A 14,844-nucleotide genomic window follows, 5' to 3' on the forward strand; every position below is an offset into this window, starting at 1 on the left:
TCGCGCTGGAGCTGGATACCGCGATGTATAAACAACCAAGAGCCTGCTGTTAAAACTTATCTTGTGTTACACAAAGACCACGAAACCACCGATCTACTACATATATGGCGGCTTAAGGAGTTTTTTAAATCATATCTAATTTATAAGAAATTTCACCGGAAATTATTGAAGAAATTTACCGAATCGTTGTCAGAGCAGAATGTAGCACTGAGAAGCTAAGGCTTCGCAGAACTGTCCGATTGTCAACGTTTGAGTGCGAACATTTTTCGCGTTGGAGCTGGACAGCGCGATGTGCTTTTTACGTGACCCGTCATACGGGATACAAAACGTCACTACCAAACCATCCCATTCTTACAAACGAACCTCAGGTCAAGCGAGCCAAAAAAAGTACATACGCTCACCGACCTGCAGAGACAAAACGCCCAACCCCCCACTGAAATATTAAAAAACTACAAAAGGACGACCAGCACGCAGCGAAACAAAACACCCTTCCCCAGCACACCACCGTCCAAAAAAGGCAGCCCTAGATAAACGGCGAAAATCGCCTTCAACCTGAAGGCGAATGTCAGACTTCACCGCCTCCAGGACTGCCTGCCAACTGGCAAATTTCCCCCTAAAAACAACATCACATCTATTCCTCCAAAGTTTTTTTTACAACAGAACAAACATAAATAATACGCTGCAACACAGCAACGGAACAAACTGGAGGATCTAATCCATACAAAACAAAACCCTGTCCTACCGACCAGGAACGGTCTCCCGTTAAACGGTCGGTCCAGGACTGAAACCACTCCCACAAGTTCAAAACAAAGGGGCAATGCCAAAAAACATGGGCAGTACTCTCTAAGCTGTCATAGCCGGTCCTCGGGCACAGTCCATCACCCAATCGCCAGTGATACCTTTTCAGATTGGTCACCAAGGCACCGTGTGCAATTCTCCATGCAAGGTCACGGAGCCTGCAACCATTCAGCCTTGAATGCACCGAACGCCATACTTCGACAGGATGACGTCCCTGTACAAAAATTGCATTCAAGGCCCTATCCCGCAACGAACTGTGAACGAGGGCCGGCTGTGACAGGTCAACAGGGGGCAACTCAATCAGAGCGGAGCAAATGACACGCACCACCCTGTTTGGAGTACTACTATGCGGTTCTCTGTTGCTAAACAGCGCCGGGACCCATCGACGCAGGTGCAAACCGCCCCAAAAACGTACAAAATATGAACAAGGCAACCCTGGGTCAGTTACCGCTACAAACAACTGCTTAAATAACAAACAAGTTAACTTACTTCCCAGATGAACCACCTCTAACCCACCCTTCTCCAGTTTTTGGTACATTACCGCCCTTTTGACAAGCTCTGTACCACCCGACCAAATAAATGAAAATATCGCTCTCTCCAACCGCACCAGGACGCGACGCGGAATTGGATACACCGCGCCCGGGTACCACAAGATGGGCGAAACAAAACGATTAACTACGGTGACTTTCCCTAGGATCGAAAGCCAGCGGGTGCCAAAGGTTTCGAGCCTGCTCTCAAATACATCAGCCCTCTCGCTCCAGGTGACATCACCAGGTGCATCGTAGCCGAACCATATACCATTAATTTTGATATTCTGATCCGACCACGACGCACCGAATGGTAAGTCTCTGTATCTCCAGCTACCAAGACGAAGGCCCTTTGTCTTTTCTGGATTCAACTTCGCCCCGGTAGCTCTCTCAAAAATAAATAAATCCTGCGAGAGTGCGCGAAAGGAGCCCAGACTCAAACAACACATGTCACGTCATCTGCATATTGAGCGCATTTCACTTTGGCACCCCCTGGCACAACGAATGGAACAAGTCTGGAGTCCCTTTCCAAAAGACGAGAGAGGGACTCGCTAAACAAAACATAAAGTAATGGAGACAGAGGGCACCCCTGGCGCACCCCCCTCTCTACGTTAAAAACCTCCGAACAAAACCCATTTACGATAACAGAACTGAAACTTTCTTCATACAAAACAGAAATCCATTGACGAAAAACCGCGATCCACCATGTCAAAGGCCTTCTGCTGGTCCAGAGACACCAATGCACATGGCAGATCACGCTCAATAACAAAGTCGGTCAAGTCGCGCATCAACCACAAGTTCTGCTGGATGCAATGACCCCTCACTGCACAAGTCTGGAGACCACCCACAAGATGCGGCATAGCCAGTGCAAGGCGGTTGCAAAAAGCCTTAGCCAGCAACTTGTAGTCCACATTTAACAAGGTGATCGGACGCTTGTTACGGGGATCCAAGGGGTCCCCAGACTTGGGCAGCAAAGCAATCATGCCCATACGTTGACTTTGGTTTAACAGTCCGTTTTGGAAGGCGTCCTCGAAGACGGCTCTGATGTCGGGTCCTATTATTGCCCAGAAGGTTCGGTAGAACTCCCTCGGAAGCCCGTCCGAACCCGGGGACTTGCCATTCTTCATCTTCGAAAGCGCCTTCCAAAGCTCAACAGTGGTTATTCCGCCCCCCAAATTATCATTGACATCGTGGGGAACGGTTTTTGAGATTCCCCTCAATAAATCAGCCTGTGCCGACAAGTCGACATTGCCACGCGTAAACAAACTCGAATAAAACTTGTGAGGGTCACTAACCACGGTCCCATCAGTAGCGCGCACAGACGGGACGCGTCTGTCACCTGCCGATGAGCTAACGGACTGGTAAAACCTCAGTGAAGGGCGCTCCTCGGCTTCCACCGCTTCGACACGGGCCCTGACGCGGGCACCGTGGTACTTTTCATCGAGATAAGTCTGCAAAGCGATGACAGCCGAAGGGTCGCCAAACTTCACCTCCGCGCACAGCTTCGAGAATTTTTCTCTTCGACGCCGTGCGCGGGTCACGCAATACTGAATTGCGTAGCGTTTCATGCGCAACTTGACATCATCCCACCATTGGGATGTAGAAGCAAAGGCCGGCTTCAATGTTTGCCATCCTTTGTACCTGGTCTCGAAACCCTGGCGGAACTCTGCCTCGCCAAGAATCCGACAGTTAAGCTTCCATAGGCCCCGCCCGATGGGGAAAATGGAAGGCAAAACAAAACGTGCTACCACAGTGTCATGGTCAGAGAGCGGACAGCTGAGCGTCTCGCAACCCGAAAATGTCAAACTTACGGGCGCATACACTCGATCTATCCTGGAGGCATCTTCTCCGTTAGGCCTCACCCACGTATACACCGTACTACACGGGTGCATATGCCTCCAGACATCGGCTAAAAGGTGTGCCGAAGTGAATCTGTCCAATTCTGTGATCCCAGCGTCAGGACTAGCAGACACAGAAGCCCCGAGTCTGTCAAGACCCGAGTCTGGGACACAGTTAAAGTCTCCGACCGTGACACATGGTGCACTACCAGGAACAAAGGAAGGCAGCGTGTTAAAAAAATCTCGTCTAGCAGAAGGCCGATTGGGAGCATACAGCGCGATGTATAGCCTGAACAACTCAGAGTCTGCTGTTAAAATTTACCTTGTGTTTCACAAAGACCACGGAACCACCGATGAAGTACATGGCGGCTTAAGGAGTTTTCGAAAACATATCTAATTTTTAAGAAATTCCACCGCTCTGTATACAAACGCTGTTTTTGTTGTGATTACCGTATAGGTACTGTGCGGAGGGTGGGTTATGACGCAATCTGCTATGGCAGAGCTGACGTCACGTATTGTACTGTTCAAAACATATTTGAAATGTCTATCTATAACGATTAAAAAATCGTTTCTCTGTCAAACGCAACATTAGCGTTCTCATACTTTGACAACATGTTTGGAAAATTATTTACTATTTTTTAAGGTAACTTCTTTGGGCCACCAGACAATCCTTTTAATACGAACGTTTCAATAACATTGTCATGTCACATTCTTTTCAATTTCCTTTCTGTGGCAAGGGGTGTAGTGGGTTAATAGCTTGTGCCAGAGACTGCAAAGTTGGGGATTTGAGCTTGCTCCAAGACATGTATTGTGTACATTGAGCAAGATACTTCAATACTTTCGTCGAGGCTGATCATAAATGGGTGTTGATCTTTGCTTTCCTTATTGTGGCAGCCTGCTAGAATACACTGCAGACACTGTACTTCAATGCACAGGCACAAGATATAAAGTTTGGCGAGATTGGCCATCCCTGGCAATACCAGAATGTAAACCTCCACCTTTGCTGCATTTGTGCTCGAAATTCTGTGATCCAACTTTGATGTAAAAAAGAAATATATATCAAGAGAGCTTTGTGTTCACACAAACAAAATGTTGGCATTTTAAACGCGTTGTCTAATGAACAATTATTCACAAGATTTAAAAGAGGTGCTATAACTATAACTTCTTCACCTGTTCCATAGCCTATGGTTATTTTATAATAACTACATGCTATTTCATGTTAACTGATATAAATTTATCCTCCACTTACGTCTGATGCTTTCCCCAAACTTGTTAGATCATCTATCTGATCCGTCTTGGATTGAGGAGCTACTTGGTTCATACCAGGGCGGCTTTTCTTTTTCTGTACCGGCATGTGTTTTCTTTCGTTTCGGAACTTATCCATCAACTTCAGTCTCCAGTATTCCTGTATCAATAAGAAATCACGATAAATAAATACATCAAATGTTATGCTTGGAATCACTTCTGCACCCCACCTTAAGGGACCATGGATGGATATTCCAGGACTGAGACATGTGAAAGAGCATGAAAATCTCTATTTTAAAGATAAGATTTAAACATAAAACCCCCTTATCTTAAAAATATGATTACATTAAGTCTTCAGATTTATTGATATTTGCAAAATTTATGATGTGGTAACAGGAACACATCTCAAAGTTTTGATGTTATTCTTGAAATTTTATGTTTCAAATTCAGCAACATGTTAGTATAGGATGTCTTTTCCACAATGATTTGTGGTATGCCCAATTTCCATCTGACTGGTTCCAGACCAAAGCTACATTGGAAAGTGGATTTACAGAGGGAAGTAAAATTTAGGTTTTACAAAGACAAATGGCAGATCCTTCCCAACTGACATTCCCAGATTATTGTGCAATAACAGCTTAAAATAACAAAATGTAGTGAATTGTTCAATTTGTAACCAATTTTGATGGAAGCTTTGGTATTGTAATGATTTAGATACTATTTTAAGCTGATTTAGGTCAAGTTGCCTCTAAATGTACATAGTCCTATAAGTGACTTTGACTGTAACTTACAAAGGAAACATTTTTAAAATGATACATAAAAAGAATTTTGTTCGTAATTTGCAATTTACCATGTTATCCTAAAAGGCTTATCAAAAAACACTACTTTGTTCGTCTACATGGTTAATGAAGTGGGAAAGTTGAAAAAATTCTTACTTGTTGTCGTGCTCCAGGAATGGTTTCTTTTACCAGGAAGGGGTACTTCTTTAAAAACCAACTATGGAGGCAAATTTTTTTGGGGTGATTTTCCATTAATTTAGGAGTTTACATCAAAAAACGACCACGAAAATGGACATTTTGGGTAGTCACGTGACATGAACCTCTGCAATGTCTGAAAACAGATTTACCCAAACGTCACCGTGTGACGTCATTGCTTGTATGCCGCGAAAATCAAACGCTGATATTGGCACTATTTGTACACAGATAGCGATCAATTGTACTGTTTTTGACTTCCAATTTCGAGCGTTTGAAAAGCTGTTAGCTTAAAAAAGAACACATGAAGGTTAACAACTAGTTAAGACAATTATAAGCAGAAATTTTAGTTAAATTGGTTATTTCATTAGCAAAATTTCCACTCAAATGGAAGCATCTTTTACATAGCGGAGCGTCAATAGGTCCGTACGATACAATATACTGTAGAACATGCAAGCAGCTTGGCGATTCCGTAATACAATTTGAATGCAAGATACCGTCAACTGAACAGAAGAATAGACCTAAAAGATGCCTCATGCGTGATATGTGACGGGAAAATGGCTAACGTTACTGTCAACGAATTACCAAAAAGACACTAAACATAATCGAACAACTACGAGAAGACGCTGACCCGAATCGACCAGGGTAGCATATACATGACTAAGCTTCAGCTGAACATAGTACTTACTCGTTTTAATATCCAAAAGTACAAAGACAGAAAAAGTATCCTTTCAATAAACAAAATTTAGCAGTGAATATCCAAATCCACGTTTCTCGTTCAATCCTGGGCGAAATACTACCGTGACTCTGTGTAATTCCATAGAGTTAGGTCTAGTTGAATCAGGCCTTGACCAGTTACATCCCACAATCACAAGACAGTCACCTAACGAAATAAAACGTCCGATCGCTACATAGAACCGTTTTTATTCAACTCCTTGGACCATGCAGATGGCGGAATAAACATAACGGACAATATAACACAATGTATCACGAACTCACGATACTGGAATACAACAAAGGAAATAGATAAATGCGATTAAATCCTATAGCATGACTATTTACACATGCTGTGAGCCATACATGTACCATGGAGCTATAGCTCCATGCATGTACTAACAATGCTACCCTATATGCACGGTATATTCACGGTAATCTCTTACGGTAAATATTATACTGTCAATTGCGTAATACATGTAAGGACGTCCAGAGCTTGTTTACGGTCAATTTCACATTAGCTATGTCCGGCCATGGTCCGACACAGCTATCGACAGAATATAACTTTCGCAGAATGAGACATTTGCAGCTTACACAGAGGCAGGGTCATGCATGTGGACTCATGGGCATGAGATACTCCGGGTGCTGAAAAATCTTTCCGCGTGGATCTCAAAAATTGATCCAAAGTCCGCGGCGTTTTACGTCGGTTCTTTTACTCGGAAATCTAAAAAAGCTGATGCTTTTGTTGGATGAGGTATAACTGCAACCTCCAACAACACAGAATTGTGGCATTTCGGTGGAAAAGGAGTAATATCGTTGATGTTTTTGGCAGCTGAAGTATACAACACTAAAAGTATTGTTGTGAGTGAGGTATACAAACAGTGACGTCACATGGTCACCTGATGTCTTCGGAATGTTTCAGGAATGTCTGAAACAGGTTTCATAAAAAGCTAACTTTTCTTCCCATTTTTCACGTATTTAACGTCCGAAATTGGTAAAGTTAATTACAGCAGTGTAATTGGAGTGAGTTAAGGATTACATACATGCAAAATGGTGGGATTTTATGTTCATCGAAAAGTCTCCATAGTTGGTCTTTAACAGGCACTCCACTGCTTCCAAGTACTGATGGGGCAAAGGATAACTGTGTGGTGAACATAAAGATACAATATTCGTTATTTCCTCATAACATTGTTGAATTTGAAGAAGTGAATCAAGTGATTAGGTATTGTAACTGGCGATTTCAACAGACTGTGCAGTACTGTCTGTAAAAGAAAATATTACTTTTTTCGGTTCTCAACATGAAGGGCACGAAGCATCATGTTTGGATAGCTATTAAAGAAGGCCTGAGTCTTAAAGAATTGTGTGCATTATTTCTTCTTACCTCAGAAATCATTATGCCTAACTAATGAAAAATGATACCCACAAAACAAAAAGTTAGCAACTTGGATTCAGTGTAAGAATTTAAAGATATTCAATTGTTTTAGAGAAAGGACTTTCATTAAACTGCAGACCAACTCTAAAATACTATTTGAGCGCACATTAGGCAAATACAGTTTTGTTTTTTGACAAAACCTTTTTTTTTGGCCATATTGTGTCCCGGTGCTCAAAAATGAGGAAAATTATTGCTTCACAAACACACTTATTTCATTTGAGTTTCACAAAACGCAAAATGAAATCGCTTTTTTCCTTCTGTGGGCAGTGATTTTTTCGCAACATGCAAAACAAAACAAACCCATGAACCAATTACCAATGGAGTGTGTGTACACAGGACGCTAAAATGATAACTCACTAAGTAAATCACATTGTAACACAGAAAGTGAAGAACTTAGTTGTGTGGGGTCAAAGACCTATCCTACTTACAGTATGAATATACAAAACATTTTTGTTTTGTGATTGTTTCTTTGTTTGCAGAGTGTGTGGTCATCCAACTGTGTGCTTTGGCAGTCAAGGAAACAATGGACATTTATCTTTTGTGAAACATGCTTTCGAATGCAGAGTGTTCTTGCAATAATGTTCGCTAACTTCATTAGTTAATGTTAGTAGGTAAAACTCATTGTGTATGGTACTGTATCTTACCTAGTAAAGGCTGCCATGTAATCAAACAAGGACTGTATAATCTGTCGTCTCTCTCTGTCATTGGGTACAACTTCGTTGTTCAGCTTTCCTTCTAACACCACAGGCAGTTGTGGCATTTCAAAGTTGCTTGGCCATTGAGTTTGTTGCCTGGAATTAACAGGAGGTAAAATATATGAGGTAAATTTGGATCAGGCAATAACAGTTCTGTCTTAACCTTCAATTCACAGAAAGTATGCTTCCTTCAATTAACGAATCTTATTGAATGGGAGCTGCCATTAAAAAAAACATTACCCAAACTTGCAATTCTTATTTATAATACATTTAGTGCTCCAGCTAATTTTAAATCATTCTGGAAATTTTCTTTCAGCTTCTGTTGTTAATTATTCATGGAGATGGAAGTTAAAAATAACTTTAACTTGGCACATTGAAGTATGTACAAATCTCTTTATGTTGGTGATAAATGACAATAACATAACACATTAAGTAAACTGGTAAATACACCACATACTGTACACAAAACTGACTGGATATGAAGTTTGAAAGTCAAATTATATCAGAATACATTGTGTTGCAATTAAAACATTCTGGCCTTTTCCTGTACACAAGTTAGTAAAAAATAGTGGTTCCGTATATTTAGGCACGTTTCATAAATTTCAGAATTCCACAAGACTAAATATAAATTGTTGTGAATTAAAAAAAAAACAAGACGCATCAAGTTTGTTTTGGTCTGAAAAACTAAACAGGATGACCATTTTTGTGTTAGCGATTGTCTGGCAATCTAAAATTTGTCACCACCACTGTAAATATCCATTGATAAACCATTGGCAACACACCTTAAATGTATATACAGTACATTTTAGACCTAAGGCATTTTAGTCAGATGAAAAAAGTGGGCAAAATTTATCCCAAAAAAAATTAACAGCAACACTAATCATTTTGTTCTCATTCTGATATCAAATATTATAGTTTACAGTGATTTCTGTTAATTAATTAGGTAGTAAATTCACAATTTGCTTTAAATTGGTAATTATTTGAGCCAATCTTGCTAGAAAGTTTTACCTTCATGATCTCATTTTAGCTCATGTTGTGGCTACCTGACCATGTACCTTTAACAACATGAAAATAATTTTGTTATCGAAAATAAAACCAAAATTTATTTTGCTTATAACAAATTTGTACAATTTTATTCCACCTTCATCATCACTCTAACTAGGATTAGTTTTTCCGTACTGACAAATTTCAGATCTGAATATGAATTAACTCCTCACAAAACCATTCAAGCGTGTCACAAAACCAATTTGTTACAGACAGACCTTTTAATTGACTCAAATATGTGGAAGCCAAATTCATGGCCCATATGTTTTACATTCCATTTCTGATCATTTTTGGTCGCCAGGGTTGCCAGTTATGTCGCAACTGGAATTGATGGGACAAGTCACAGTTTGATGGCATATTTTTTGGAGTGAACTTGTCAGTTACAGTGACAAGTTGGTACAGGAAAACCAAAAGATGTTTTTGATAAATGGGGAAGAAATTCAGGAAATGAAGATAAAAAAGTAAAATTTGAAGAAATACATGTATTAGAAAAGTTACTGGAAAATGATTTGACAGGAAACTTTATGGATTTTGATAGCAATCAGTACATCGTACTTTGTTTCAGATACTTCTTTTCCCTTCTTGGTTTCTGCTGCAATTTCATCTCATGATATATTTTCAGCAGTCTTCTTGTAGAACTTGAATCAAAGGCAATATGTTTGATGTCTCAAAACTGCCGCTCTCACTCAGGCTAAAAATGCTGCTGCTTGTTGAAGCTTGGTCTGAAAAGTATGTTGGTGACAGGGTTTCTGGAAAGTCTGGCAGGATAGTTGGAAGCTCTGTGCTGATAATCAGTTGAAGTTTTCCTTTTTGTGGCAGGTTCGATAATTGTGTGTCTACCCAGTCATCCCAAGTGTTGTCATACAATTGGACTTTAAAGTCTTCTTGTATTCCAAATGCCCTTTTAAGTATCTCCTTTAAATTGGATATTTCACATTCAGGTACTTCGATAACCTTCTTTGTTGATTTACAAGTCACATGAAAAGCAAACATCTTGGAAATTTGGCATTCAGTTAATAATGGTAACGTAACCTTTGCACTTGTTCCTTACAATGAAGTTTATAATTGTCACAAACCCTTTTACATTGAAGAATACAATAGTATTTTTTCCTTCCAACATAACATCAGTTAGATCAAGCTTTCAATTACTACACTTTTGGAGGGCAAAGATGAAGCATGATCCAGACAAAAGAAGTTCCAATTTGGGGCATTATTACTGTGTGTATTGGTGAAACGCTTTAATTATGGTTCTGAAACTGAATTTCAAGGCATTGTACAAGGTAAAAGAGAGATAAGACATTTGAATATTCAAACAACAATGAATTAATAGGAAAAACAAAAACAAGATTCAACTCAGCATGATGAATAAAACACAATTTGATCAGGCCAAACTGGCACACACTTTGAACAACATCTAGGACACAAAAATTTCACCACATGCACCAGTTATTTGCGAGATACATGCTGACATTCCTGAGTCCAAGTCTTCAAATTTAGAAATATTACCATGTATTGGAAGAACCTCATCTTTGAAACCTGTTGTTGCCATGAGAACACTTTACAAAATTTGGTGCCTCTTTGCCAAGGTCAGTGTTATGTTTTTCATATTTCGTGAAGATCTTGCGATATCCTTGAAGTAGCTATGTTTCGATTCCATTCTCAAAGTCCAAAAGTTTGAAAGTGGTCCAAACTGTTTCATTTGTTTCCCATAATGAGTCATAAAATGCATCTTAGGGGTGATAAAGTTCATGAAACATTTCGAAAAAAATCAAAACTAAGCCATTTATGTACTCACATGAATCACTAGTGATAGCAGGACTAGTAACAAGGTCTACAATGTCTATAAGATGTAGCAAGAGTTGCCAATTTTCACCCTTGTCTACAATGTTATCTGCAAACATCAAAAAGAAAAGTCTCATAAGGCACCACATCTGGCATGCTTTTTGCTTGATTTTCACTGAAGAATGAGACCAAGATAAGAGTGATGGCTTGTTTGATTTTTCCGAACACTGATAATGAAAACCCTGTAGTTTCATATTGATTGTCTCAATATAAATTTGACCTTCCCGCACATATGTTGTCAAGACTTTTCCTAAGATCAATGGACAAACCCCCTCAAAGAAGTCATGGGCTATGTCTGAGGGTAGTCCATTTATCACATGGAAGTATCTCAGTGAATTTAAAGGACAATTCTGCTTCACACCATAAGCAGTAGACATTTCAGTGTCATTGCCACCCTTGCAACATGAACTTTATGGCAACCATCTGACCTTTCCATGTGAGTGTGACTAACAGCACTTATTTGGAGACTTTCCCTTGTACACATACAAAATCTGCATATGCGAAAACCTGAAAATGATTCATTAAAGCCCCCTATCATGTGACTGGCCAAATTGTCTGCGATCATTCTCTAACAGATTGATATCATTCAAAAGAGGTTTCATTACTGATGTCAAACCATATTTCTTGATTCAAGAAATTTTACATAAACAGACTAGTTGAATGTTGTCAATGGCAGATCTGAACTTTGGTTTCACATTCCCTACTATCATATACATGGCATTTATTTTGTGATTTCAAGTATATGTTCCTAGTGGATTAACCTCCTCAAAGTCATCCATATACAGGTGTATTTGAACTGAATTTGGATGACTTTTGAAAAGACTATTGTCTTTGAAATTGGTTCCATCACAAAAATCTCTCAATATATCTGGGTTTTCAGAAAAATGACCATTCAAAACGTGCCAAAACTCTTTCTGCAAAAGTTCATTTGACGACTCTCAGGTTGACAATTTATCTATAGCTTCACACAGTTCGTTGTTTTTCAATGTTTTACTCATATTGGGACAGTTATTGATTATCCAGACCAACTGATGCCAAATCTTTGGTAACTGCACTTTCAATATCACAAAGATTTAAAGCAATGAGTTTCTTACACTCATTTGAAACTTCATCCAGAATTGTACGAGGCAATCTGTGTATTTCCCTCAACTTAAGTATGTGAATTGCAAATGGATATTCAAATTTCTTTGCAGGCAAATTTGGGAGTTCTGCATTAGCAACATGTTCATTTATATCAATATGTGCATGTTCAGGATTGTTCTCCAAGTGTTCCATATCTTCATCATTTTCCAAAGCAGCAGCAGCAGCAAATGCTTCATCTAAATGACAGTTATTATGAGCCCGTCTGAGATGTTTCTTTAGGGAATCGACTTTAGTGTAATTTTTTCCCATTTTTGCACTCCACATCTGAAGGAACAATTTTCCTCATGAGAGTGGATAAGGTGTAAATGATCCAAAAGTTTATTGAATCTTCCGGTATTGTATGTAAAACACTAGCTAGTATTACTTGACTAATCCTAAGTAGGCCTAGGCTAGGTCTATGCTGTAAATAAAGTAAATTATAAGTAGTGAAAATGTTCAGTATCAATAAATGACTTAGATACTGAATCTGTTAGATAAATAAACACCAATAATGCACAAACAGTTCAGGAAAAGTCATCAATCAATTTTAGGAAAAGTCATGAATCGCATATAGGCCTATACCGGTGGTCCTAAGCTAGGCCTACCTTTCATTTCTTAAATTCAATCGACTTATTGTAATTTATAGCGTAATCGGTAAGAGGACAACAGTTAATTCTTGAAAACACACAATTAAGTCAACCCCGAAAATCCTAAAGCAAACCCACACAATCAAAGGTGAAAATTAACAAATACCAGAGAAGAAACACCTTCAACAGGTGAAAAGTAAACAAAAACACAGAGCTGGCCAGGCAGAGCACGAGAATTGCACGCACACACACACACCGTCGCCGGAGGCTGCATCATACAGTCCGTTAACCATGAGTTACGCATTATCCACGTGCCTGTACTATACGTACAAGCGGTTGAGTCCAGTTACACTTGCGCGTTTAACGTTACTTGATACGCGTGAAATTAGACAAAATGAGCTGAACAGCTAGGGGGCATGCGTGTGTTAAATTACGAGGCTGGTTCGTAAAACTACATAAATGAGGAATTAAATCGTGTGTATCCTGTAAATATATCGTTTAATTAGTAGCTTCACTGCAACTTCCATGGCAATGAGTAAATAAAGAATTTAATTTCAATTTCATCTAAACTTACCAGACGAAGACTAATAAATACTTGAAATACTCATAAACTAACCAATTAAATGTGATTATACTCAGTTATAAAGCAATTGTACTATCTTTGAGTATTATTTTTTTTCTGTGTCCGCACGGCCCTCGTAATTTACGGTTTCAACGTCATTGGATGCAACGATGGAGTGGCTGATGTACAGCGAAGTTAAAACTGGCGCTTTCTGCAAGTACTGCGTTTTATTTGCTCCAGAAGGAGTGGGCGTTGGAAGCCAGAACTTGGAAAGTTGGTGACACTTCCATTTGCAAAAAGCAATCGAGGAATTCAGGCATCATGAGTCCACCATGTATCACAAGGAATGTCTTCTCAATGCCCAACATCTTCTATCTGTAGATGATGAGAAGGTAGACTCCGTTGAACTACACTTGGACAAAAGCGCTAAAGCCCACATAGCTGAAAATCGCTGCCTAGTTGTCCCTGTGATAGAGACTGTCATCCTATGCGGTAGACAAGGTTTGCCACACCGAGGTCACAGAGACTCGGTCCTCTCAATCTTGCCGAAGAACCTACAACAAATGAACGGGCTCTCCTACGTTACCGGGGAAAGGGAGGCGATCCAAACATTTTGAAGCACTTCACAACTTGTGGCAACAATTCCATGTGCACAAGCCCTCAAGTACAGAACGAAATAATTTAAAGTTGCAACTTACCTATTCGGAGTGAGATCGTGAAAAGGGTCAACGATGCTCGATGTTTCGCTATCCTAGCCGACGAAACTACAGACATCTCCGGTATAGAGCAATTTTCCCTTTGTGTGAGGTACATTGATGGGCCAACAAGATGCATTCGAGAAGACTTTCTTCAGTTTGTTCCTGTGTATGATTGTTGTGGGAAGAATCTGGCTAGGGTAATTGTGGACAGCCTAAACGACTACGGCGTTGATGTGCGCTACCTTCGCGGACAGGGTTATGATGGGGCTGATGCATGCCATGAGTGGACGCTACAACGGAGTCCAGACGCAAATTGCGAGGGAGTTTCCACTTGCACCCAATGTGCATTGCGCTGCTCATAGTCTGAATCTCGCTGTATCGGATGCGTGCAATGAAGTTGTAGTCGATAACTGTCTGGGTACGATCGGGGCCGTTTATAACTTTCTGAACACACCAAAGCGTCAAGCCGTTTTTTCGAAGGCTGTGGATGACAAAGCTCCCAGTGCCAGTAGAATTCGCCTAAAGCAAATGTGTCCCACTCGATGGATCGAGAGGCACGATGCTGTCATTGTGTTTCTAGATCTTCTGATCCCAGTGGTAGACACTTTGCGCACGATCTTAAATTGGCAGGATAGAGCGTCAGCGGTTGGTGCTAATCAACTTCTCTGTGCCATCAAGAAATCTGAATTCATCATCACGACACATGTAATTGCAAGGATTTTTTCTGTCATTATGCCGGTTCCTTCAGAAGGTAGAGTCAGATCTTGCTGAA

At 40.1% G+C, this 14,844-nt stretch overlaps 1 pseudogene; it reads left to right on the forward strand.

The window, feature by feature from the left end:
• Positions 1–14,059: 14,059 nt before the first annotated feature.
• LOC139954766 (zinc finger MYM-type protein 1-like) lies at positions 14,060–14,844 on the forward strand (annotated as a pseudogene).

The sequence above is a fragment of the Apostichopus japonicus genome, chromosome 17, assembly GCF_037975245.1.
Source record: "Apostichopus japonicus isolate 1M-3 chromosome 17, ASM3797524v1, whole genome shotgun sequence".
In the NCBI taxonomy this organism is placed as follows: domain Eukaryota; kingdom Metazoa; phylum Echinodermata; class Holothuroidea; order Aspidochirotida; family Stichopodidae; genus Apostichopus; species Apostichopus japonicus.